This window comes from Ursus maritimus, unplaced genomic scaffold (genome assembly GCF_017311325.1).
Source record: "Ursus maritimus isolate PB19 unplaced genomic scaffold, ASM1731132v1 scaffold_2, whole genome shotgun sequence".
Classification (NCBI taxonomy): domain Eukaryota; kingdom Metazoa; phylum Chordata; class Mammalia; order Carnivora; family Ursidae; genus Ursus; species Ursus maritimus.
The window spans coordinates 62,975,079-63,000,596 of record NW_024424452.1 but is presented as its reverse complement, the minus strand read 5'-3'; positions in this window follow the sequence as shown (position 1 = coordinate 63,000,596).

Below are 25,518 nucleotides of genomic sequence, written 5' to 3'. Positions count from 1 at the left end.
AAGAAAGAAAACTATTCCACTGAGCACTCTGGTTTTGGTAATCTTTTCTCTGCCTTTACTACTAAAATAAGGGCTGTCCACAAAAATTAGGCCAAACATATGGATTTTCATTAAACCAAAACACCACAAAAAGCATGCATACCTATGTGTTTGTCCTAATACACGTTAGTCTATGCATTTTCCAGATGATGAACTTAATATTGGTTTGAATCACACTGCTCCTCAAAACCCTCACAATTTATATTTTTAGAAGATGCTTTTACATTGAATTCTACGGGTCAGCATTTTCTCTTCAAATTTAAGAGCCAATCTAATTATCACAATATGATATTAAATGAAATTCATTGAATTACATTTAAAGATTAAATTGGCTTCGTTCAGCAATTCATAAATTGGATAGTATGTCATCTGACAAATAGAAAGAAACTCCATCAGGCTGCAGAAAAGGGAAGGCTTTTAAAGGAAGAGAGGGAACAGGAAAAAAAAGAAATTATTAGCAAAGAATGTGTTGTTTTCCTCAAAGTCACCCTCCTAAAGAAAAAGGAACGGGTCTATCAATGAATTACCTCCAAATGCTAACCAGGAAATTTCAGGTAAAAGACCAAAAAAAAGGTGAAGAGGAGAAAAAGAAATGTTTCCGTTAAGGGGCAATGGCTTGCCAGCTCTTTATGAAACAAATAGCTTAAACCTTTGCTCTTTCTCACAGAAATTAAGAGGGACTTGTTCTGATCACAAGTAATTCAAAAGAAATTTGAAACTCACATCTCTCACTGAAGATCTTTCCAGAGAATTACCCTCAAGTAATTTATTCCTCTCTAGAAAATAGCTGGTTGCTGGATTTTTTTTTTTTTTTTTCAACACAACGCAGCGGTTTTGGCATGATTTGCCTCAGCTTCACTTTCGTCAGAAGAGCAGGAAAACGCTGGTGGGAGATTTTATTTCACTCACCTGTGTGGGCGCTTTAGCCCCGCCCCCTACAAACAGGACTTCAGGCTGCTGTCTGGGAAATGGGAAAACTTTACTCCCAACGACCAGGCTCTCAGTAACAGTATACAGACAGCTGTCATCAGAATTTCAGGGCGAAGTGATTGGACTCCTTACTGGGAATTAATTCATCAGTGTCTACGACTACACTTTTTTAAAGTTTATTTATTTATTTTAGAGAGAGAGTGTGCGAGCTGGGGTGAGGGAGTGTCCTCAAGGAGACCCCCCCCCCAGCGCAGAGCCCAGCACAGGGCTGGATCCCTGAGATTGTGACCTGAGCCGAAGTCAAGAGTCATATTAATTATATTGTTAATTCATTTTTTATTAATTTGTAACAAATTAATGCCAATTTTATTGAGATATAATTGACGTACAATGCCATGTAAGTTTGTGTACAACATATATTGCAAAATGATTACCACACTGGGTTTAGTTAACATCCATCACTTCATTAAGTTACAGATTTTTTTCGCTGAGATTCTCTGAGTGCTTAGCACTACTCTAGCAGTGGTGATTAAAACAGTCTTGTTCTCTGCCCTCAGGGAATTTACAGCATAAAGCATGAGGTAAGACAGACCTTGAACAAGTCAATAAACGGTGTAATTACGAACGGTGATCTGATCGTGTTGTGGAAATTAAAAACAGGTGCTTTAAGAATAGGACTAACCTACTTTAAAGTGAGTGACCAGGGCAGTCGTCTCCACAGGCTTGACATTTGTGATGAGAAGTAGAGGTTAAGAAGGGTTCAAAGGAGCAAAATGTGTGAGAAAAATATTGGAGCAGAGGAAAATGTGTAAATCAAGGTTAAAAAGCCAAGTATTTTAGTTCTATGCCTCAGAATCTATGACCCTACTTTCACAGCATCTAAGTTCCTGGGAAGTCTCTTAATATTTAATATCTCCACTTATCACTTATTTTCATCACAACAGAATGAAGTATTAATTATTTACTATCTTTTAAGAACTATCTGATCCTTACAATTATTTACGTAACTAGGGTATGAACCAAGCAATGGTATGGACTAGGGGAACCGAGATTAATAGAATCACCTCGGAAGCACGTTCAAACTGACCAGGTGAGCACCTCTTCCCCTGATCCCACCCTCCCACCATGATTCTGATAGTTATCAAGCCTCTGTCCCTAAAACCACTGGGAAAAACCTGTTTTAACTATCTCCTACTTCCTCCATCACCATCCTACCGTAATAAATTAAATTCCACCTCCTTTTTTTAAAGCTGCATGTTCAAAGCAGCTTGTTAGTGTGTATGGAGAATTGGCCTTAGATCAAGTGGGTTCAAATCTTGATTACCATTTGGCCTGGGTAACTTGGAGCAAATGACTTAATCTCTCTGAGGTTCAATTTCTCCATCTGTAAAATAAGTATAATAGTAGCTACTTTATAAGATTATTACAAGGATTTAATTGACCATGTATACAAATGGCCTAGCACATAATAGGTGCTCAATAAATGTTGAACAAAGGAAATAAGAGCCAGTTCTGTAATCCACATATTTCCAGAACTCTGACAGCTGAGAAATCCTAGAAACACAAAAAGGCAGACTTGTTAATTCACCGAGACTGAGAAGGCCTGCTAGGCATGAGAAGTGGGATATTTTCAAGTTCTGTTGTTAGGTGTTCTGAGCTGTTGTCTTCCTGGCAACAAAGATCCCATACTTACACCACCCTCAAGAGGTGAATGTTTCTCTGTTGGTCTAGAGTTTTCCTACCCCTAAATGCTAGATTTTATCTGTAACAGATGTGGACATGTGAGTTCAGAGAAATGAGCCCAGAGTCAGTGTACCCAGGCCTCCCAACCAGAAGATTCAGACTGAGTTGAACTTTGAGTCCTCTTCAAGGAAAATGTTAATCCAAGAATTCCCAACTATAACGAAAGACAAACATAAGGCTCTCCTGGTCCCTCGATCCGACTGCATCCGGAAGGTTCCTGAGTACATTTTCTGAGCTAGAATACATTTTCATGATCTAATAGTAAAAATTAATGTTTTCGAAAACAGATAAAGAAAATGGGCTATATCCATCCCATGGAATACCACTCAGCAATGGTGTTAAGAAGTGCTGATACCTGTTAGCATATAGACAAACCGCAAAACACTGCACTGGGGGAAATCACGCTAAGTGAAAGTGCTAGATAGAAAACGGCCATGTCTTTTACGACTTTATTTATAAGAAATGTCCAGAACACGCAATTCTGTAGAGACAGAAAGTAGACAGGTGGTTGCCTGGGGCTGAGGCAGAAACAGAGACTGACTGTAAATGAGCGTAATTTCATTTGGGGTGAGAGGCAGAAATGTTCTAAAATGAGGTCATGGTGGTGGTTATAGAATTCTGTAAATATACTAGGACATCATGGAATTAAAACTGGTGAATTTATCATATTTAAATTGTACCTCCTCAAAACCATTAGTAAAAAATGAATTTAAAGAGTGAATGGCAGGGCGCCTGGGTGACTCAGTCGTTAAGCGTCTGCCGTCTGCCTTCAGCCCAGAAGTTTGGGATCGAGCCCCGCATCGGGCTCCCTGCTCTGCTGGGAGCCTGCTTCTTCCTCTCCCACTCCCCCTGCTTGTGTTCCCTCTCTCACTGGCTATCTCTCTCTCTCTGTCAAATAAATAAATAAAATCTTAAAAATAAATAAATAAAATAAAATGGCTAAGTAAGGCTAGGTTCCATATAATCTTACAGTTCAAGTACTGAGCGATGTTTGAGTCATCACGAGAGACTATCCCACCAATGTCGAGCATCTATCCTGATCCAAGCAGCGGAGGCCAGGAGACAAGTGTCACAAGGTCTGTCATGGTTACATAGACCCACTGTGGCAGGCAATGTGACAGCCCTCAAAGATGTGCATGTTTTAATTACCAGAATGTGTACATATGTTGGTGGAGAGGGGGAATTATGGCTGTAGAGGGAATTCAGCTGATAGAAGCAGATGTCCCCGAGATGAGCAGATTATCCTGGATTACCCAAGAGGGCCCAATGCATTCACAAGGGTTGTTGGAAGTGAAAGAGGGGGACAGGAGAGTCAGTGTCAGGGAGGGAAATGTGAAGAGAGAAGCATCAGCCAGAGTGATAAGGGGAAGGGGCCTGGGCCAAGGAGTGCAGGCGGCCTCTAGAAGCTGGCAAAGGCAAGGACATGAATGCCTTCCCAGAGCCTCTAGGAGGAACANTCCTGCTGACACACTGATTTTAGGACTTCAGACCTCCAGAACTGTAAGTACGTTGCTGTGACTTGGCACTGAGTTTGTGGTGAAGTGTTTTAGCAGCATTAGAAAACTAACGCAGTGTTTAAAAAGTGAACCTCCATGTTTCATGGATTACCCTCAGGAGAACTTAAAATTGAGACTTCAGGCCTTATTTATTAGCAAATTTTACTTCTATGAATACAGGGACAAGGCTCATTAAGAGACTGTTAGGAAAAGGTGCTGCTTATCTTGTCTTCCGGTGCTGGGCACCAGAATCTTGACCACAACTGTTAATCTGGAGACAGCTGCTTCAGACATCTTATGAAATCGCACAAAAAATTGTCCTTCAATTTAGAACATTAAAATTGTAACAAACAAGGATTGATTGATACTGTTAGTCACATTAAAGAATAAGAGCTATAAGTACTTTACTTAACATTTAACTTAAATAAATAATATAGTCTTTAAAGTTAGCTTCCAATTTTGTTCTTCTTGTTTTCAATTTTTTTAATTTAAATACAAGTTAACATCTAGTGTAGTATTGGTTCCAGGAGTAGAATTTAGTGATTCATCACTTACATGTAACACCCAGTGCTCATTACATCAAGTGTCCTCCTTAATGCCCATCACCCAGTTCCCCCATTCCCCTACCTACCTCCCCTCTAGCAACCCTCAGTCTGTCCTCTATATTAAGGTCTCTTACGGTTTGCTTCCCTCTCTTTTTATCTTTTGCTATTTTTCCTTCCCTTCCCCATGTTCATCTGTTTCGTTTCTGAAATTCCACATATAAGTATTTGTCTCTGACTGACTCATTTCACTGAGCATAATACCCTCTAGTTCCATCCATGTTGTTGCAAATGGCAAGATGTCATTTTTTTAGGTGACTGAGTACTATTCCATTATATATCTATATCTATATCTATATCTATATCTATATATCCATATCTTCCTTATCCATTCACCAGTAAATGGACATTTGGACTTTTTCCATAATTTGACTACTGTTGATAGTGCTGCTATAAACACTGGGGGGGGGGGGCATGTGCCCCTTCAAATCGTATTTTTGTATCCTTTGGGAAAATATCCAGTAGTATAATTGCTGGGTCATAGGGTAGCTCTATTTTTAACTTTTTGAGGAACCTCCCTACTGTTTTCCAGAGTGGCTGCACCAGTCTGCATTCCCACCAACAGTGTAAGAGGGTTCCCCTTTCTCCGCATCCTCACCAATATCTCTTGTTTCCTGTGTTAATTTTAGCCATTCTGACAGGTGTGAGGTGGTATCTCCTTGTGGTTCTGATTTGTGTTTCCCTGATGATGAGAGATGTTGAGTGTCTTTGTATGTGTCTGCTAGCCATCTGGATGTCTTCTTTGGAAAAATGTCTATTTATGTCGTCTGTCCATTTCTTTTTTTTACTTATTTATATTCAATTTAGTTAACATAGAGTGTATTATTAGGTTCAGGGGTAGGATTTAGTGATTTATCAGTTGCATATAACGCCCAGTGTTCATTATATCAAGTGTTCCTTAATGTCCATCACCCAATTATCCCATCCCCCCACCCATCTCCCCTCCAGCAACCCTCAGTTTGTATCCTGTAGTTAAGAGTCTCTTATGGTTTGCCTCCCTCTCAGTTTTTATCTTATTTTATTTTTTCTTCACTTCCCCATGTTGATCTGTTTTGTTTCTGAAATTCCACATATAAGTGAAATTATACGGTATTTGTCTTTCTCTTGATTGATTTATTTCACTTCTGCCATTTCTTAACTGGATTATTTGGTTTTGGGGTGTTGAATTTGATAAGTTCTTTAAAAAAAAAGATTTTATTTATTTATTTGCTGGGGGGAAGGCACAAGCAGGGGGAGTGGCAGTGAGAGGGGGAAGCAGGCTCCCCACTGAGCAAGGAGCCCAATGTGGGGCACGATCCCAGGACCCTGGGATCAAGACCTGAGCAGGAGGCAGACGCTTATCCAACTGAGCCCAAACACCCTAAGTTTGATAAGTTCTTTATAGATTTTATTGAATATATCATTTGCAGATATCTTCTCCTGTTCTGTCAGTTGCTTTTTAGTTTCATTGATTGCTTCCTTCACTGTGCAGAAGCTTTTTATTTTGAGGAGGTCTCAATAGTTCAGTTTTGCTTTTGCTTCCCTTCCCTACTTCTAATTCTTTATTAAAATTTTAGTCTACTTGAATCCTGCTGTCTTTGGTGTTAATCTCTTCATATATGGTGATAACTACTCTGTCTCTGCCCCCAGTCTAACTATAATACATCCCCAAATCCACTTCCCTACTTCATATATCCTTTAGGTTGACGCAAAGATATTCTGCATCCAACATTTCCCAAATAATTCACCAACTATACCCCACCCTGCCCCAACCATATGCTCTAATATTATTTATTCCCTGACCAATGAGATTGTCAGTTAGAGAAACCAAAAAGTCATTTTAAGTGCTTATTTGGAGTGTTCTTAAAATCCTAAACTTCCTTCAAATCTGCTCTCCTCCCTGCCACAGCCACAGTCAATCTCAGAGCTTAGCTTCTCTATCCAGGACCACTGTCACAGCTTCCTCAGTAATCTACCTCAAAGCATGTGAACTTCAATTCATTCCAAGTGGACCACAGAAAAAAAAAACTCTAATGTGCAGATCTAATCATTTCACATTCCTGTGTAAAATCCGTCCATTACTTTACATTACCCTAAATAATCTGGTCACTACCTTTTCAATTTCATGCTATAGTTGTATATATGATTTCTTCCATAGCATCATAAAATAGTACCCAGTTTCCATTTAGAAATCCATGGGCTTCCAGGGAAGCTGACTTCACCCTTGCCCCATATCTAGTATGTGGAGAGGAATATGTGACTTAATAAAGAAATACTATTTCAAGAATGTGCACATAACCTTTGGTAGTTCAAATCAAAATGGATATAGGACCAGGGCTATAATTTCTTCTATCCATGATATAACTGAATTTCTTTAACCTATTCTCTTTTTTATTATTATTCTTTTTCTTTTTCCTGTTCTGTAGGATTGGTTTCCATTACTCTGTCTTCCAGCTCACTGATTTGTTCGTCTGCTTCCTCTAGTCTACTATTTATTCCCTCCAGTGTATTTTTCTTTCAGTTACTGAGTTCTTCCTCTCTGATTAGTAAATGGATAAGAGGCCTGGAATGCTGGAGGTCAATTTAGTACCATGGTGGGTCAATTTTGCCCCACTAAGGGCAAATCTAACTTCTGCAGATGTGTCCTAGGGTAATAACGTGAACATTATGTGAAATTGTTCCTGAAGGCTATATCACTTTGGAAATTTCCAGTTACATGAGTAAATAAACTTCTTTCATTATTTAATGTATCTAAGTTGAGATTTATATAAGTAGATACTCTGTTCATGGATTGAAAGACCCAATGTTATTAAGATATCAGTTCTTCCCAACTAGGTCTATAGATTCAGCCAGTTCTAGTCAAAATTTCAGCAAGGCATTTTGTGGATATTGACAAACTAACTCCAAAGTTTGTATGAAAGGCAAAAAACTTACTATAAATTACAGTAATTAAGATAGTGTGGTATTACTAAAAAGAATAAACATATAGACATATAGATTAATACAACAGAAAAAAGAGCCCAGAAATAGATCCACATAAATACAGGTAATTGATCTTTGACATAGAACAAAGGCAATTCAATGGAGAAAAGAGTCTTTTCAACAAACTGCTGGAACAATTGGACTTCCATATGCAAAACAAAATAACCAGGAAAATGTACACACAGACCTTACACCTATAATGAGAGACTTCTGGGGAAGATGGTGGACTAGGAGGATCATAGGCTTACCTTGACCCATGGATACACCTAGATAATACTGACATCAGTGAACCTAACCCAGAAAATGACCCAAAGGCTGGCAGAACATATTGTCCATCGTTAATCATCCAGAGGAGTCCACATCAAAAATGGTAAGAAGGGCAGAAATGCAGTCAGGAGCCACACTAACCTGTGAGACTAAACACAAATCAGAGGAACACCAGGAGCATGGAGAAAGAAGAGGAATAGACCCCACACCAGGTACTCCAGACATGGGGGACCTGCACCAGAAAGATGAATTTCCCTAACATTTGGCTTTGAAAACCAAAAGTGCTTAACTTCATGAGTGTTTACACTCAGTGAGGCTTGATGCTGAAAACTTTAAAAATAGCAGGCTGCACTCTGGGAGAACTGGAGGGTGATGAGAAACAGTCCCCACCCTTGAACAGACAGCGTAATGAACAACCCAATGGATATATAGCATAGAAACAGTGTTTTGAGGGGGTGCCTGGGTGGCACAGCGGTTAAGCGTCTGCCTTCAGCTCAGGGCGTGATCCTGGTGTTATGGGATCGAGCCCCACATCAGGCTCCTCCACTATGAGCCTGCTTCTTCCTCTCCCACTCCCCCTGCTTGTGTTCCCTCTCTCGCTGGCTGTCTCTATCTCTGTCAAATCAATAAATAAAATCTTTAAAAAAAAAAAAAAAAGAAACAGTGTTTTGAAAGCTCCTGAAGTATAAGGGAAGGAGATTTATTTACTAATCTCAGAATGTACATTAGAGGGGCAGGGATTTTTAGAATTCTCTAAGAACGAAAGAGCTGGCAGGTGTCATTTCTTTCCCTCACACTCCAGTGCAGATACCCAGACACCTGCAAGAACCAACACAGACACTCTTCACCTAGCTTACTAACACCTCGTGCCCTGCCTCCATGTTCTCTTGTAGATCTACCCCATGGAACCTGCTCAGCAGGAGTCCCACCAAGGTGGCTCCAGGTCACTTTCCACAAGCATATGGGCGCAAACCTTACTAAGAGTGCACACCCTGCACTTGAGTTCTCCTGCCAGTCTATCCCATCCAACTCCCCTCCCTGGTAGGAATCCATCCAGAGCAGTACTACAAGCTTCTCATTGATACAGAGAGTTAGACAAAATGAGGAGACAGAAGAATATGTCCCAAATAAAAGAATAGGATAAAATCACGGCAAAAGAGCTATTCAAAATGGGGATAAGCAATATGCTTATTCTCTGATACAGAATTCAAAGCAATGGTCATAACGATACTTACTGGACTTGAGAAAAGAGTGGAGGATCTCAATAAGACCTTCAACAAAGAGATAGAAAATATAAAAAAGAACTAATCAGAGATGAAGAACTCAATAACTGAAAGAAAAATACACTGGAGGGAATAAATAGTAGACTAGAGGCAGCAGACGAACAGATCAGTGAGCTGGAAAACAGAGTAATGGAAGCCAATCTTACAGAACAGGAAAAAGAAAAAAAAAGAAATAATAAAAAAATGAGAATAGGTTAAGGAAATTCAGCTATATCATTAAGCATAGTAACATTCACAGTACAGGGGTCCCAGAAAGAGAAGAGAGAGAAAAGGGAGCAGAACATTTATTTGAAGAAGTAATAGCTGAAAATTTTCCTAATCTGTGAGAGGACACAAAAATCCAGATCCAGGAGGCTCACATGGCCCTCCAAAAAATTAACCATGTTACATCAAGGCATATAATAATAAAAATGGAAAAAAGTTGTGATAAAGAGAGAATTTTAAAGCAGCAAGAGAAAAGAAGCTATTTACATACAAAGAAAACTGCAGAAAGATATGAACTGATTTTTCAGTAGAAACTTTGCAGGCCAGAAGAGAGTGGCATGATATATTCAAAGTGCTAAAAGGAAGAAAATCTGCAACCAAGAATATTCTATCTAGCAAGGCTATCATTCAGAATAGAAGAAGGGATAAAGGACCACCTGAGTGGCTCAGTCGTTAAGTGTCTGCCTTCAGCTCAGGGCATGATCCCAGAGTCCTGGGATCGAGCCCACATCGGGCTCCTCCACTGGGAGCCTGCTTCTTCTTCTCCCACTCCCCCTGCTTGTGTTCCCTCTCTTGCTGGCTATCTCTCTCTCTCTCTCTGTCAAATAAATAAATAAATAAATAAATAAATAAATAAATAATCTTAAAAAGAAGAAGGAGGAGGAGAGAGAGAGAGTTTCCCAGAAAAATCTAAAGTTAAAGGAATTCATCACATGAAACCAACCTTACAAGAAATGGTAATGGGAATTATTTGAGTGGAAAGAAAATGAAATAACAAGGAGTAACAAAATTAGGAAAGGAAAAATTTCACAGGTATATACAAACACAACAAAAGTAATTGATAAATCACTTACAAAATCAGTATGGAGTCTAAAGCACAAAAGCAATAAAATTGATCAGATCTATAAAAATCAGTCAAGGGACCCACAAAATAAAAGGATGCAAAGTACGACACCATATACATAAAATGTGTGTTGTGGGGAACAAAATTTAGCATTGTTAGAATCATTTCAAATTTAAGTCACCATCAACTTAATATAGACTGCTGTACATATAGCCTGTATGTATGTATGATATTATATATAAACCTGATGGTAATCACAAATCAAAAACTTGTAATAGACATACAAAAAATAAAGAGAAAGGAATCCAAGCATATCACTAAAGAAAGCCACCAAGCCACAAGGGAAGAGGACAAGAGAAGAAAGGAACAAGAAGAACTACAAAAACAACCATAAAACAAGTAAGAAAATGGTAGTAAATACATACCTATCAATAATTGCTTGGAATGTAAATTGACTAAACTCTCAATCAAAAGAAATAGAGTGACTGAATGATTTTTTTTAAAAAAGACTCATCCATATGCTGCCTACAAGAGACTCATTTCAGACCCAATGACACATGCAGATTGAAAGGGAAGAGATGGAAAAGCATTTATTTTGCAAAGGGAAGTGAAAAGAAAGCCAGGGTACCAATGCTTATGTTGGACAAAATAGACTTTAAAACAAAGACCATAACAAGAGACAAAGAAGTACAATGATATTATGTATTGTTATATAATAATAAAGGGAACAATTCAACAAGAAGATATAACAACTGTAAATATTTATGCACCCAACATGGGAGCACGCAAATACATTAAAGCAACTATTAATGAACATAAAGGAAATAATCAACAGTAATAAAAAGTGGTAGGGAACTTAAACACCCCACATACATCAATGGATAGATCATTCAGACAGAAAATCAAGTTAATAATGGCTTTCAGTGACACATTGGACCAGATGGATCCAACAGATCTATTCTGAATATTCCATCCCATATCAGCAGAACAGATTCTTTTCAAGTGCACATGAAACATTCTCCAGAATAGGTCACATGTTTGGTTACAAAACAAGTCTCAATAAATTAAAAAAGATAGAAATCATATCATTCATCTTTTCTGACCACACAGTGTTCAACTAGTTGTCAACCACAAGAAAAAAATCTGGAAAGAAGGCAAATACATGGGGGTTAGATAGCATGCTACTAAACAATGAATGGGTCAACCAAGAAATCAAAGAGTAAACCAAAGTATATGTGGAGACAAAAGAAAATGAAAACATGAGGTTCCAAAATCTTTGGAATGCAGCAAAAACCATGCTTTGATGTAAGATTATAGCAATTCAGGCCTATAGCAAGAAGCAAAGAAAATATCAAATAAACAATCTAATCTTACACCTAAATGAGCTAGAAAAAGAAAAAGCCCACAACCAGTAGAAGAAAGGAAAAAATAAAGATTAGAGAAGCAATAAACGAAATAGAGATTTAAAAAATAGAGCAGATCAATGAAACCAGAATCAGAGAAAAACTTCAGAAATAAGAAAACAAGTAATAAAATGGCAATAAATACATATCTATCAATAATTAATTTGAATGTAAATGGACCAAACACTCAACCGAGAAGACATATGTAGGGCAACAAAATGGATTAAAAAAACAAGACCCATCTATATGCTGCCTACAAGGGACTCATTTTAGACCTGTAGACACAGTGAGGGGCTGGAGAAATATCCATCATGCATATGGATGTCAAAAGAAAGTCAGAGTAGCAATACTTATTTTGGACAAAATAGACTTTAAAATAAACACTGTAACAAGAGACAGAAAAGGACCCTATATAATAATAAAGGGAACAATCCAACAGGAAGATATAACAATTGTAAATATTTATGACCCCAACATGGAAGCGCCCAAATACATGACACAATTAATAACCAATGTAAAGGAACTAAGAAATAGTAATACAATAATAGTAGGGGACTTTAACACCTTACATGCATTGGTGGGCAAATCATCCAAACAGAAACTCAACAAGAAAACAGTGGCTGTGAATGACACACTGGAACAGATTGATTTAACAGACATTCAGAACATTCCATCCTAAAACAGCAGAATACCCATTCTTTTCAAGTGCACATGGAACATTCTCCAGAACAGATCACATATTAGCCCACACAACTAGCCTCAACAAATTCAAGAATGTTGAAGTCATACCATGACTAGAAGTCAACCACAAGACAAAATCTGGAAAGACCACAAATACATGGAGGTTAAACAACATGCTACTGAACAATGGATGCATCAACCAGCAAATAAAAGAAGAAATTTTTAAAAAGTACATGAAAACAAATAAAAATAATAACACATGGTCTAAAACCTTTGGGATGTGGCAAAAGTGATTTTAAGAGGGATGTTTATAGCAGTATAAGCCTACTGCAAGAAGAATGAAAAATCTCACATGAGCAACCTAATTATTCAGTTAAAGGAATTAGAAAAAGAACAACAAATAAAACCTAAAACAAGCACAAGGAAGGAAGGAATAAATATTAGAGCAGAAATAAATGATATCAAAACTAAAGAACAAAGCAAAACAAAACAAAAAACCACAAAAAAACAAGACAAGAAATCAATGAAACCAGAAGCTGGTTCTTTTCTAAAAGTCAACAAAATTAATAATCCCCTAGCCAAACTTATAAGGAAAAAAAGAGAAGTGACTCAAATAAAATCACAAAAGAGACACAACAACTAACAGCATATAAATACAAACAATGGTAAGAGAATGTTATGAAAAACTATATGTCAACAAATTGGACACCTAGAAGAAGTGGATAAATTCCTAGAAGCATACAAACTACCAAAACTATAACAGGAAGAACTAGAAAACTTGAGCAAACTGTAAAGAAATTGAATTAATAATCATAATCATAATAAAATCCCAACAAACAAAAGTCCAGGATGAGAGGGCTTCATAGGTGAATTCTACCAAACATTTAAAAAAAAAGTTAATACCTATTCTTCTTAAACTATTCCCCCTCAAAAAAGGGGAGGGAGGAAAACTTCCAAATTTGTTCTATAAGGCCAGCATTATCTTGATACCAAACCAGATAAAGACAACGCTGAAAGAACTACAGGCCAATATCTCTAATGAACATGGATGCAAAATTCCTCAATAAAAATAGTAGGAAGGTGAATTCAATAATACAGTTAAAAAATCATTTACCATGATCAAGAGGGATTTGTTCCTGGGTTGAAAGTGTAGTTCAATATTTGCAAATTAATCACATTCAGAAATGTGATACATCACATCAATAAAAGAAAGGATAAGAACCATATGGTCATTTCAATAGATTCAGAAAAAGCATTTGACAAACTACAACATCCATTCATGATTAAAAAAAAAAAAACCCTGAACAAAGTAGGTTTACAGGGAACATAACTCAACATAATAAAGACCATATATGAAAAACACACAACTAATGTCACCCTCAGTAGTCAAAAACTGAGAGCTTTCCCCCTAAGATCAGGAACAAGACAAGGATGTCCACTCTTACCACTTTTATTCAACATAGTACTAGAAGTTCTAGCCCCAGCAATCAGACAACAAAAAGAAATAAAAGGAGAGGGGAGGGGAAAAAGAAATAAAAGGAATCCTAATTGGTAAGGAAAAAGTCAAACTTTTACTGTTTGCAGACCACATGAAAAAGACAAATACCATATGATTTCACTCAGGTGGAATTTAAGAAACAAAACAAAGAAAAAAGAGGCAAACAAAAATCCTAGACTCTTAAATATAGAGAAAAAACTGGTAGTTGCCAGGGGGAGAGGGATGGGGGGATGAATGAAATAGGTGGGGGGGATTAAAAGTGCACTTACCATGATGAGCACTGAGTAATATATGTGCTTCTGACCTCCTGGTTATAAATCAGAGGTTTCTACAATCCCCTCATCAGGTCAATCATTTGCTAGAACAGCTCAGAAAGCTTAGGGAAACATGTTCTTACATTATAGGTTCATTATATAATAAAGGATACAGATAAACATCCAGATGAAGAGATACATACAACAAGGTCCAGAAGGGTCCTGGATGCAGGAGCTTCTGCCCCCGTAGAGTCAAGGTGCAGCATCCTCCTGCCATGTAGATGTATTCACCAACCTGGAAACTCTCTGAATCCCATGCTTTTGGGATTCTTATGGAGACTCCATCACATAGGCATGATCTGTTACTAAGTCCAATTCCAGCCTCTTTCTGGAGATGGGAGGTAGGACTGAAAGTTTCAAACTTCTAATGATTGCTTGGTCTTTCTGGTGATCAGCTCCATCCAGGAGCCCAACGATATAGTTCTTTCATTAGAACAAAACACATTTTTATCACCCATGAAATTCCAAGGGATTTGGGAGCTCTATGTCAGATATTCTTATTACTTAAGAAATTACAACCATCTTAGGAGCTCTGTGCCACGGCCTAGGAACAGAAATCAATATTTTTTCTGTTACTTTATAATTATAGGACTAAATATTAAACATAATACTGCAAAACTTCTATAAGAAAACAGAAGAATATTTATATGGCCTTGGGTTTGGCTATGAGTTTTTAGGTATAATTTAAAAGTTACATTTCATGAAAGATAAAAATGATAAATTTAGACTTTATTAAAATTTAAAAAGTTTTTGTGGAAGACTGTTAAGATAATCAAAGGATGTGCCACAAGCAGTGACAAAATATTTGCAAAAACACATATCTGATAAAGAACTTTCATGGGGTGCCTAGCTGGCTCAGTCAGTACAGCATGCAACTCTTAATCTCAGGGTTGTGAGTTCAAGCCTTATATTGGGCATCGAGCCTACTTTGAAAAAAAAAAAGGAATTTATAAAGGACTTCCATTAAAAAAATGCAAAGAATACTTAAAAGTCAACAGTAAGAAAACAGTCTAATATTAAAGGGGAAAAGAAAAAAAATGGGCAAAAGATCTGAACAGTTACCTCACTAAAGAAGATGGCAAATAAGCATATGAAAATATGGTTGACATCATTTGTCATATCACTCAATTACATAAGCACCTCACATAAGACAACAGAAGATAAACTAATTCTTGTGGAGAGAGGTATCATATATGTGTTTTCAGAGTACTTGATGACTGGGAAGAGTTTAAAGTGTTAAATAGGCAATTGCAAATTAAAACAATAGTGGGGTACCACTACACACCTGTTAGAATGGCTGACCAAAACACTGGCAAAACCAAATGCTAGCAAGCATGTGAAGCAGTAGGGACTCTCAGTCATTGCTGGTGGAAATGCAAATGGTGTACCCCTTTGGAAGACAGTTTAGTGGTTTCTTACAAAGCCAAATGTAGTCTTACCATATCACCTAGAAATCTTATTTACACAATTTATTCAAAAATCTATATTCACACAAAATCCTTCCCAAAAAATGTCTGTGCCAACTTTATTCATAGTCACCTAAAACTGGAAGCAACCATATGTCCTTCAGTAGCTGAGTGGGTGAACAGACTGTGGTGCACCCATACAATGGGATATAATTCAGTGATGAAAAGAAGCCATGAGAAGACATGGAGGAATCTTAAATGCATATGAAAGAAGCCAGAATAAAAAAGCTACTTATTACTTAGCCCAAGTATACAACATTCTGTAAAATACAAAACTATGTGGATAGCAAAGTGAACAGTGGTTGCCAGGAGTTCTGGGAGAAGGGGCAGATGCACAGGTGCAGGACAGGGGGGTGTTAGGGGGTAATGGGTTTTATTTTAATATAAGTCAAAATCCATAACCCTATCTTGTACTTTACACTCTAGCAATAACAAACTAATGTTTTTCTATGAGCACTTCATGTTGTATTTATTCACAATTCATGTATTCATTCATTTACTTGAGAAATTGTTGCTAAGCACTAGACAGTATGTCCTAGGTCAAACTATTCTGTATGCGTTTGGACATACTGCATTCCTTGTTGAAATTTCTTTCTCTGTTAGTTGTCTCACATTTGCCTATTTAACATTCTAAACTCTTCCCAGTCGTCAAGTACTCTGAAAACACATACATGATACCTCTCCCCACCAAGAATTAGTTTATCTTCTGTTATTGTTGTCTTATGTGAGCTGCTTCTGTAATTGGATATTTTGCTATATGGTAGACTCACTATTATATCTCTTCTATAAGCTCTTAGGGTTGGGGGACCATTGTTATTAAAATGACCTTGCACATTACAACATCAGCGAAGACCTTGTGAAATACACAAGATTCAGAGATATACTTTTAATATCTGTTTTGTGTGCCTATGAAACATATAAAATAAATATATAAAATGCAGGGTTTTAGTAAGGTTCAGAGATCTTTACTTGTAAAGAAGAAATCTTGACATATCTTAAAAGCCAAAACTGTGCAAAACCCAATTAAGTGATCAACTTGCATGGACTATAGATTTCTGTAAAAGACTCAAGAGTTATGTAATGAGTATAACTTGAATCCAGGGACATGCTTTACCTCTTGAAATTATGGACTCATTGACATGGCAACTACAAATGGGTTTGAGGATTTTGTGGACAAAAATGTAGCATTCCAGTTAAAATCTTCTACTAACAGAGATGGTGAATGTCTTTCTTTCCTTCTTTTTTTTTCTTTTAATGAATTAATAGACTGTATTTTTAAGAGCCATTTATGTTCACATCGAAATTGAGTAGAAAATACAGAGGGTTCCCATATACTCTCTGTCCTCCCATACACGTAATCTTCCCTACTATGGACATCCTGCTCCCCAGCGGTACATTTGTTACAATCGATGAAACTGTGTTTTGGCGTGTCTAACTGTTTTCTTTAGTGGATAGCTTCTTTTCAGTTTCAGGAAAATTCTGAATGTTTAGAAAAGTAAAATCCATAGTATTAATATTATTCTGTTAAGGGATATGCATGAATTTCTAATTTACTTTTAATGTGTGAAATAATTTGCCCTATCAGAACTTCAGCTTTATAATTCTAAAATGTGAGATTGAGCAATTGATTTAGACTTGTGATTTTAGTTAAAATCTTCCTGAGTTGGAAACTTTTTGTGACCTTAACCTTCACTGTATTTATAAATTCAATTTATTACATTTATAAGAATTACCTATTACTTAGGTTTTGTTTATTAGGTCAAAATACTTATAAGGGAAATGTGAAGTATTAAATAGGGTCAGACTTAGAATCAGCCCCCCTAGAAATGACAATTAATTATTGCTGAAAATAGAAAAAGAATATTGTAATATGGACTTAAAAACTTTGGAAAGAACTAGGGTTTGGAAACTGTGACTTTAATAAATTGAATATTTATTTTTTAAAAACTTCAATAAAGGGGTGCCCAAGTGGATCAGTCAGTTAAGTCTGATTCTTGATTTAGGCTCAGGTCATGATCTCAGGGTCATAGGATCAAGCCCAGCATCAGGCTCTATGCTGGGCATGGAGCCTGTTTAAGATTTTCTCCCTCTCTGGGGCACCTGGGTGGCTCAGCCTTTAAATGTCTGCCTTCGGCTCAGGTCATGATCCCAGGGTCTTGGGATCCAGCCCCGCATCGGGCTCCCTGCTCAGCGGGGAGTCTGCTTCTCCCTCTCCCACTCCCCCTGCTTGTGTTCCCTCTCTCACTGTCTCTCTCTGTCAAATAAACAAATAAGATCTAAAAAAAGAAAGATTTTCTCCCTCTCCCTCTACCCCCTCCCTGCTCATGCTCTCTCTCTCTCTTAAAAAAAATCCTAAAAACAAACAAACTTCAATAGGAGGAGTTCAGATGGTGGATTAATAGGGGGACCATTTGCTTGCCTCACCCTTGAACACAGCCAGATGAATATCAAATATTCTGAACACCCAAGAAAGTGATCTGAGGTCTGAGAGAACACCCTGCACATCTAGAGAAGAAAAATGGCCACATCATGGAAGGTAGGAGTCGCAGAGAGTTGATCTGGGGAGGGGGAGGGGGAAGAATTGCAGATGCTGCAGAGGGGAGGGAGCCCTGATCAGGGAGAGAGGAGTGAGAGAGAAAGAGAGAGAGAAACAAAGAGTGAAAGCAGCATGCAGGGGATTGCCCAAAAAAAACTCTTCCCCAAAACCATTGTCTGGGAAAAAGAGAGGAGCTGACTACTGCCAAGTTCTTATAAGCAGTGGAGCTCAAAGTCTTAAGTTTTAGAAGTCTGCACCATTGCCAAGGTCATGCCTGGTGAGCTTAGTGGTGCTGTTGTGGGGAAGGAGGGTGGAAGCCCAGGAGTGGACAGCATGGTCTGAGGATCCCTGGGTCACACAGGGAGAAACAGTTCCCCTTCCTGAAGTGCATTTAGGAGAGGTGGCACTGCCTCTACAGGGAAAAAAGAGCTGGCAGGTGCCATTTGCTGCTTTGTTCATTAGCAAAGGAAGAGAGACACCTGCTGAGAGCAGCAAACCTTGGTGCAAGCTTGTTGGTGGGCTTTACCATAAACTCTGAATGGCTGAGCATCTGTGCAACTGCTTTTCTGGGACAAACAGTACCAGCCACAACATGGGGAGACCCTCACCCAGAAGATCAGTGTGGGTCTGCCCCATGCTGGGTCCCTAAATATTATAGTTTTGAAACCCAGCCCCTTAAAACACAGGAGTACTGTGTTGCCTGCCAGGCAGAGAGCTTGGACACAGACAGGGTGAAGATAAGGATCTGACAGAAAGCAGGACCATAAAAGGGGAGATTGTTCACTCTTCTGTGAGGGTTTCCTGAAGAGTGGTAAGGGCAATTTCTCTGCTCTGGGAGGAAAGAGCAGGATGATGCCATTATTCCCCTGCGCATCAGCACTGACCAACTATGGTAAGCAACACAGCGCCCCCAGTGGAGGCTCGAGCTGTTTACACCAAACCCAGCCACCCCTGCACCCTGCAGGTGCATCTTTACTAAGGCAAGTCAGCCTAAGAATCAGCACTGCAGGCCTCTGCCCAGAAGACCAGCACAAACCCCTCACATGCACCAAGTCTACTGATGATAGAGTATTGCAAAACCTCAGCCTTAGGGGAAATAGGATCTAGCTTCTTTTAACAAGCAGATCAAAACACACCTAGTTGAAACTTATCACACAGTATACAAGGTCCAAACACCCCTTCTGCAAGCAAGGAGAAACTCTGCAGAGGACCTACCTGAGGGAAGGAGCAGCCAAAACACAACAGCAGAGTGCACACTCTGAAACACTTCATGAAGCACTAGGCCCAAGACGGTATAGGAACTTTTCTTAATATAGCCATTAAGTCAGGAGCAGAAATATAAAAAGCTTTCCTAACACACACACACACACACACACACACACACACACAAACAGTGACCTAGAAAAAAACGACAAGATGGCAGAATTCACCCTTAAAGAAAACAGGAAGAAGTCACGGCCAGGGATTTAATCAGGACAGATATAAGTAAATACCTGAAACACGATTTAAAACAGCAAGCCTAAGGATACTAGCTGCATTTGAGAAAAGCATAGAAGACACTAGAGAATCCCTTACTGCAGAGATAAAAGAACTAAAAACAAGTCAGGCCAAAATAAAATATGCCAAAACCGAGATGCAAAACTGACTGGATGCAATGAGGATGGACGAAGAACAGGAACAAATCAGTGATATGCAAGATAAAATTAAGGAAAATAATAAAGCTGAAGAGAGGAGGAAAAAAAAAATATATTGGAGTGCAAACGTACACTTAGGGAACTCAGTGATTCCTTAATGCATAACAACATATGAATCATAGGAGTCCCAGTAGAAGAAGTGAGGGAAAAAGGGACAGAAGGTTTATTTGAGCAATTTATAGCTGAAAACTTCACTGATCTGGGGAAGGAAACAGATATTGAAATCCAAGAGGCACAGAGAACTTCCATCAAATTAAACAAAAGCTGGCCAACACCAAGACATAGCATAACAAAATACACACAATTCACAAAATACACAGACAAGTAAAGAATCCTGAAAGCAGCAAGGGAAAAAAGTCCTACCCTACAACAGAAGACAAATCAGGTTCACAGATCTGACCACAGAAACTTTGCAGGCCAGAAGAGAGTGGCAGGATATATTCAACATGCTGAATGGAAAAAATATGCAGCCAAGAATATTTTATCCAGCAAGGCTCTTTCAGAATAGAAGGAGAAAAAAAGCATTTCTCAGACTAACAAAACTAAAGGAGTTTGTGACCACTAAATCAGCCCTGCAAGAAGCATTAAAGGGGACTTGATGAGTGGGAAAGAAAGACCAAAAGCAACAAAGACTAGAAAGGAACAGAAAACATCACCAGAAACACCATCTTTACAGGTTACACAATGACACTAAATTCATATCTACCAATAATCACTCTGAATATAAATGGACTAAATGCTCCAATCAAAAGAAAAAAAGATATCAGAATGGATAAATAAACAAGACCCATCAATATGCTGCTTACAAGAGACACATTTCAGACCTAAAGACACCTACAGATTGAAAGTGAAGAGATGGAGAACTATCTATCATGCTAAAGAAACCTGGAGTAGTCATATCACACAAACTAGATTTTAAACCAAAGACTATAGCAAGAGATGAAGAAAGACATTATATCATAATTAAGGGGTCTATTCATCAAGAAGATATAACAATTTTAAATATTTATGGCCCTAACTTGGGAGCACCTAAATATATAAATCAATTAATAACAAACATAAAGAAACTCATTGATAACAATACAATAATAGTAGAACTTTAACACCCTCCCCTTCAGCAATGACAGATCATCTAAGCAGATCAACAAGGAAACAATGGCTTTTAATGACACACTGGACCAGATGAACTTAACAGATATTTTCAGAGCATTTCATCCTAAAGCAGCAGAATACACATTCTTTTTGAGTGCACATGGAACATTTCACCAGAATAGATGACATACTGGGTTACAAATTAGCCCTCAACAAGTACAGAAAGATGGAGATCATACCGTCTGTATTTTCAGACCACAACACTGTGAAACTTGAAGTCAACCACATGAAAAAATTTGGAAAGACCACAAATACATGGAGGCTAAAGAACATCTTATTAAGGAATGAATGGGCTAACCAGGAAAGTAAGGGGGGGGGAAATTACATGGAAGCAAATGAAAATAAAAACATGACAGTCAAAAACCTTTGGATGTAGCAAAGGAGGAGGTCCTAAGAGGGAAGTATATTACAATATTGGCATACCTCAAGAAGCATGAAAAGTCTCAAATACACAACCTAAACTTACACTTAAAGGAGCTAGAAAATGAACAGCAAATAAAGCCTAAATCTAGCAAAAGGGAAATAATGAAGATTAGAGCAGAAATAAATGATATAGAAATAAAAAAAAAAACAGTTGAACAGATCAATGAAATTAAGTGCGGTTTCTTTGAAAGAATTAATAAGATTGATAAACCCCTAGCCAGACTTATCAAAAAGAAAAGGGAAAGGACACAAATAAATAAAATCACAAATGAAAGAGGAGAAATCACAACCAACACCACAGAAATACAAACAATTAAAGAGAATATTATAAAAAATTATATGCCAACAAACTGGGCAATCTGGAAGCAATGGACAAATTCCTAGAAACTTACAAACTATCAAAACTGAAACAGGAAGAAATAGAAAATTTGAACAGACCCATAACCAGAAAATAAATTGAATCAGTAATCAAAAGTCTCCCAACAAACAAAAGTCATGGGCCAGATGGCTTCCCAGGGGAATTCTACCAGACATTGAAAGTAGAGTTAGTACCTATTATTCTCAAACTGTTCCAAAAAATAGAAATGGAAGGAAAACTTCCAAACTCTTGCTATGAAGCTAGCATTACCTTGATTTCAAAATCAGACAAAGACCCCACTAAAAAGAAGAATTACAGGCCAATATCCCTGATGAACATGGATGGAAAAATTCTCAATAAAATACTAGCAAATAAAATCCAACAGTACATTAAAAGAATTATTCACCATGATCAAGTGGGATTTATTCTTGAGCTGCAAGGGTGGTTCAATATTAGCAAATCAATCAATGTGATACACCACATTAATAAAAGAAAGGATAAGAACCATATGATCCTGTCAATAGATGCAGAAAAAAGCATTTGACAAAATACAGCATCCTTCCTTAATAAAAAACCCTCAACAAAGTAGGGATAGATGGAACATACCTCAACATCATAAAGGCCATATATGAAAGATGTATAGCTAATATCATCCTCAATGAGGGGAAACTGAGAGCTTTTCCTCTGTAGTTGGGAACAAGACAGGGATATCCACTCTCACTATTGTTATTTAACATAGTACTAGAAGTCTTAGCATCAGCAATCAGACAACAAAAATCATTAAAAGCATCCAAATTGGCAAAGAAGAAGTCAAATTTTCACTCTTTGCAGATGATGATACTCTGTGGAGAAAGCCCAGAAGACCCCACAAAAAAAACTACTAGAACTAATACATTAATTCAGCTAAGTTGCAGGATATAAAATCAACATACAGAAATCTGTTGCATTTCTACACAGCAATAATTAAGCAGCAGAAAAAGAAATCAAGGAAATAATCCCATTTATAATTGCACCAAAAACAATAAGATATCTGGAAATAAACCTAACCAAAGAAGGAAAAGGTCTGTACTCTGAAAACTATAGAGCACTTATGAAAGAAATTGAAGGGGACACCAAGAAATGGAAAAGCATTCCATTCTCATGGATGGAAGAACAAACATTGTTAAAATTTGAATACTACCCAAAGCAACCTATACATTTAGTGCAATCCCTACCAAAACAACATCAGCATTTTTCACAGAACTAGAACCAACAATCCTAAAATTTGTATGGAATCACAAAAGACCCTGAATAGCCAAAACAATCCTGAAAAAGAAAAGCAGGGCAGAAGACATCATGATTTTGCACTTACAGTTATATTACAGGCTATAGTCATCAAGACAGAATGGTATGGGCATAGCAACAGACACAGAGATCAATGGAACAGGATAGAAAACCCAGAAATGAACCCACAACTATATGGTAACTAATCTTTGACAAAACATGAAAGAATATCCAGTGGGAAAAAGACAATCTCTTCAACAAATGGTGTTGGGAAAACTGGACAGCAACATGCAGAATGAAACTGAGGCACTTTCTTACACCATACACAAAAATAAATTCAAAATGGATGAAAGACCTAAATGTGAGACAGGAAACCATCAAAATCTTGAGGAGGAACATAGACAGCAACCTCTTTGACCTTGGCCACAGCAACTTGTAGCTAGAAATGTCTCTAAATGCAAGGGAAACAGAAGCAAAAATGAACTATTGGGACTTCATCAAGATCAAAACTTCTGCACAGCAAAGGAAACAATCAACAAAATTAAAAGGCAGCCTATGGAATAGGAGAAGATATTTGCAAATGACATATCTGAGAAAGGGTTAGTATATAAAATTTATAAAGAATGTATCAAACTCAACACCACCCCAAAACAAAAAATCCAGTCAAGCAAAGGGCAGAAGACATGAATAGACATTTTTCCAATGAAGACATCTAGATGGCTAACAGACACATGAAAAAGTGCTCAACATCATTCATCATCATGGAAACACAAATCAAAACCACAATGAGATACCACCTCACACCTGTCAGAATGGTTAAAATTAACAACAGAGTTGGGGCGCCTGGGTGGCACAGCGGTTGAGCGTCTGCCTTCGGCTCAGGGCGTGATCCTGGCGTTATGGGATCGAGCCCCACATCAGGCTCCTCCGCTATGAGCCTGCTTCTTCCTCTCCCACTCCCCCTGCTTGTGTTCCCTCTCTCGCTGGCTGTCTCTATCTCTGTCGAATAAATAAATAAAATCTTTAAAAAAAAAAATTAACAACAGAGGAAACATCAGATGTCAGCAAGGATCAGAGAAAGGAGTTCTTCTTACACTGTTGGTGGGAATGCAAACTGGTGCAGCCACTCTGGAAAACAGTATGGAGGTTTTCAAAAAGTTAAAAGTAGAATTATTCCTATGATCCAGCAATTGCACTACTAGGTATTTGCCCAAAGGATACAAAACTACAGATCTGAAGGGGTGCATGTACCCTGATATTTATATTAGCATTATCCACAATAGCCAAACTATGAAAGAGCCCATGTGTCCATCAACTAATGAATGGATAAAGAAGTTGTGGTATATATACAATGGAATATTACTCAGCCATCAGAAAGAAGGAAATCTTGCCATTTGCAATGACGTGGATAGAACTAAGGTGTATTATGCTAAGCTAAGTAAGTCTGTCAGAGAAAGACAAATACCATATGATTTCACCCATGTATGGAATTTAAGAAACAAAGCAGATGAACATATGGGAAGGCAAAAAAGAGAGAGGGGAGCAAACCATAAGAGACTCCTAAGGATAGAGAACAAACTGAGGGTTGATGGAGGGAGGAGGTTGGGGATGGGCTATATGGGTGATGGGTATTAAGGAGGGCACTTGTTATGACAAGAACTGGGTGTTATATGTAAGTGACGAATCACTAAATTCTACTCCTGAAACCAATATTACACTATATGTTAACTAACAAGAATATAAATAAAAATTTGAAAGGAAAAAACAAATTTAGGAAGCCCTATTTATCTCATTAGGAGATGTAATTCAAAAATATTTTACTTTCTATGTTTTAGAGTTATTTTCAAAGTTATAAAAACCATATTATTTTTATCAATTATGTACTAAATTAATTAGCACTAAATTGGGGAAAGTATTTTATTGCATTCATATTTTTGTTGCAGATAAGTATGGTAGGTTGATTAATAGAATATAGTCTAAAATTCAGTTAAGGAAATTTTAAGGATATAACATTCAAGGAATAAAAGTACACTATAAGGGCACCTGGGTGGCTTAGTCAGTTGAGCGTTCAACTCTTGATCTCACCTAGCCTTGATCTCAGCATTGTGAGTTCAAGCCCCATATTGGACTCCATGCTAGACATGGAGCCTACTTAAAAACAAATTTTAAAAAACTTTAAAAACATAAATTAAAAAATTTAAAAAATGAAATAAATACATAAAAGTACACTATAGAATTTCTAGCTGTTGAAAAAAGAACTTGTTCATTTTTTCAATGTGTAATGGTGGGTACTAAATTGCTCAGGTATTTTGATTCCATTGAATGTATTTAAAATACATACATTTTTTATTATGCTGGGAA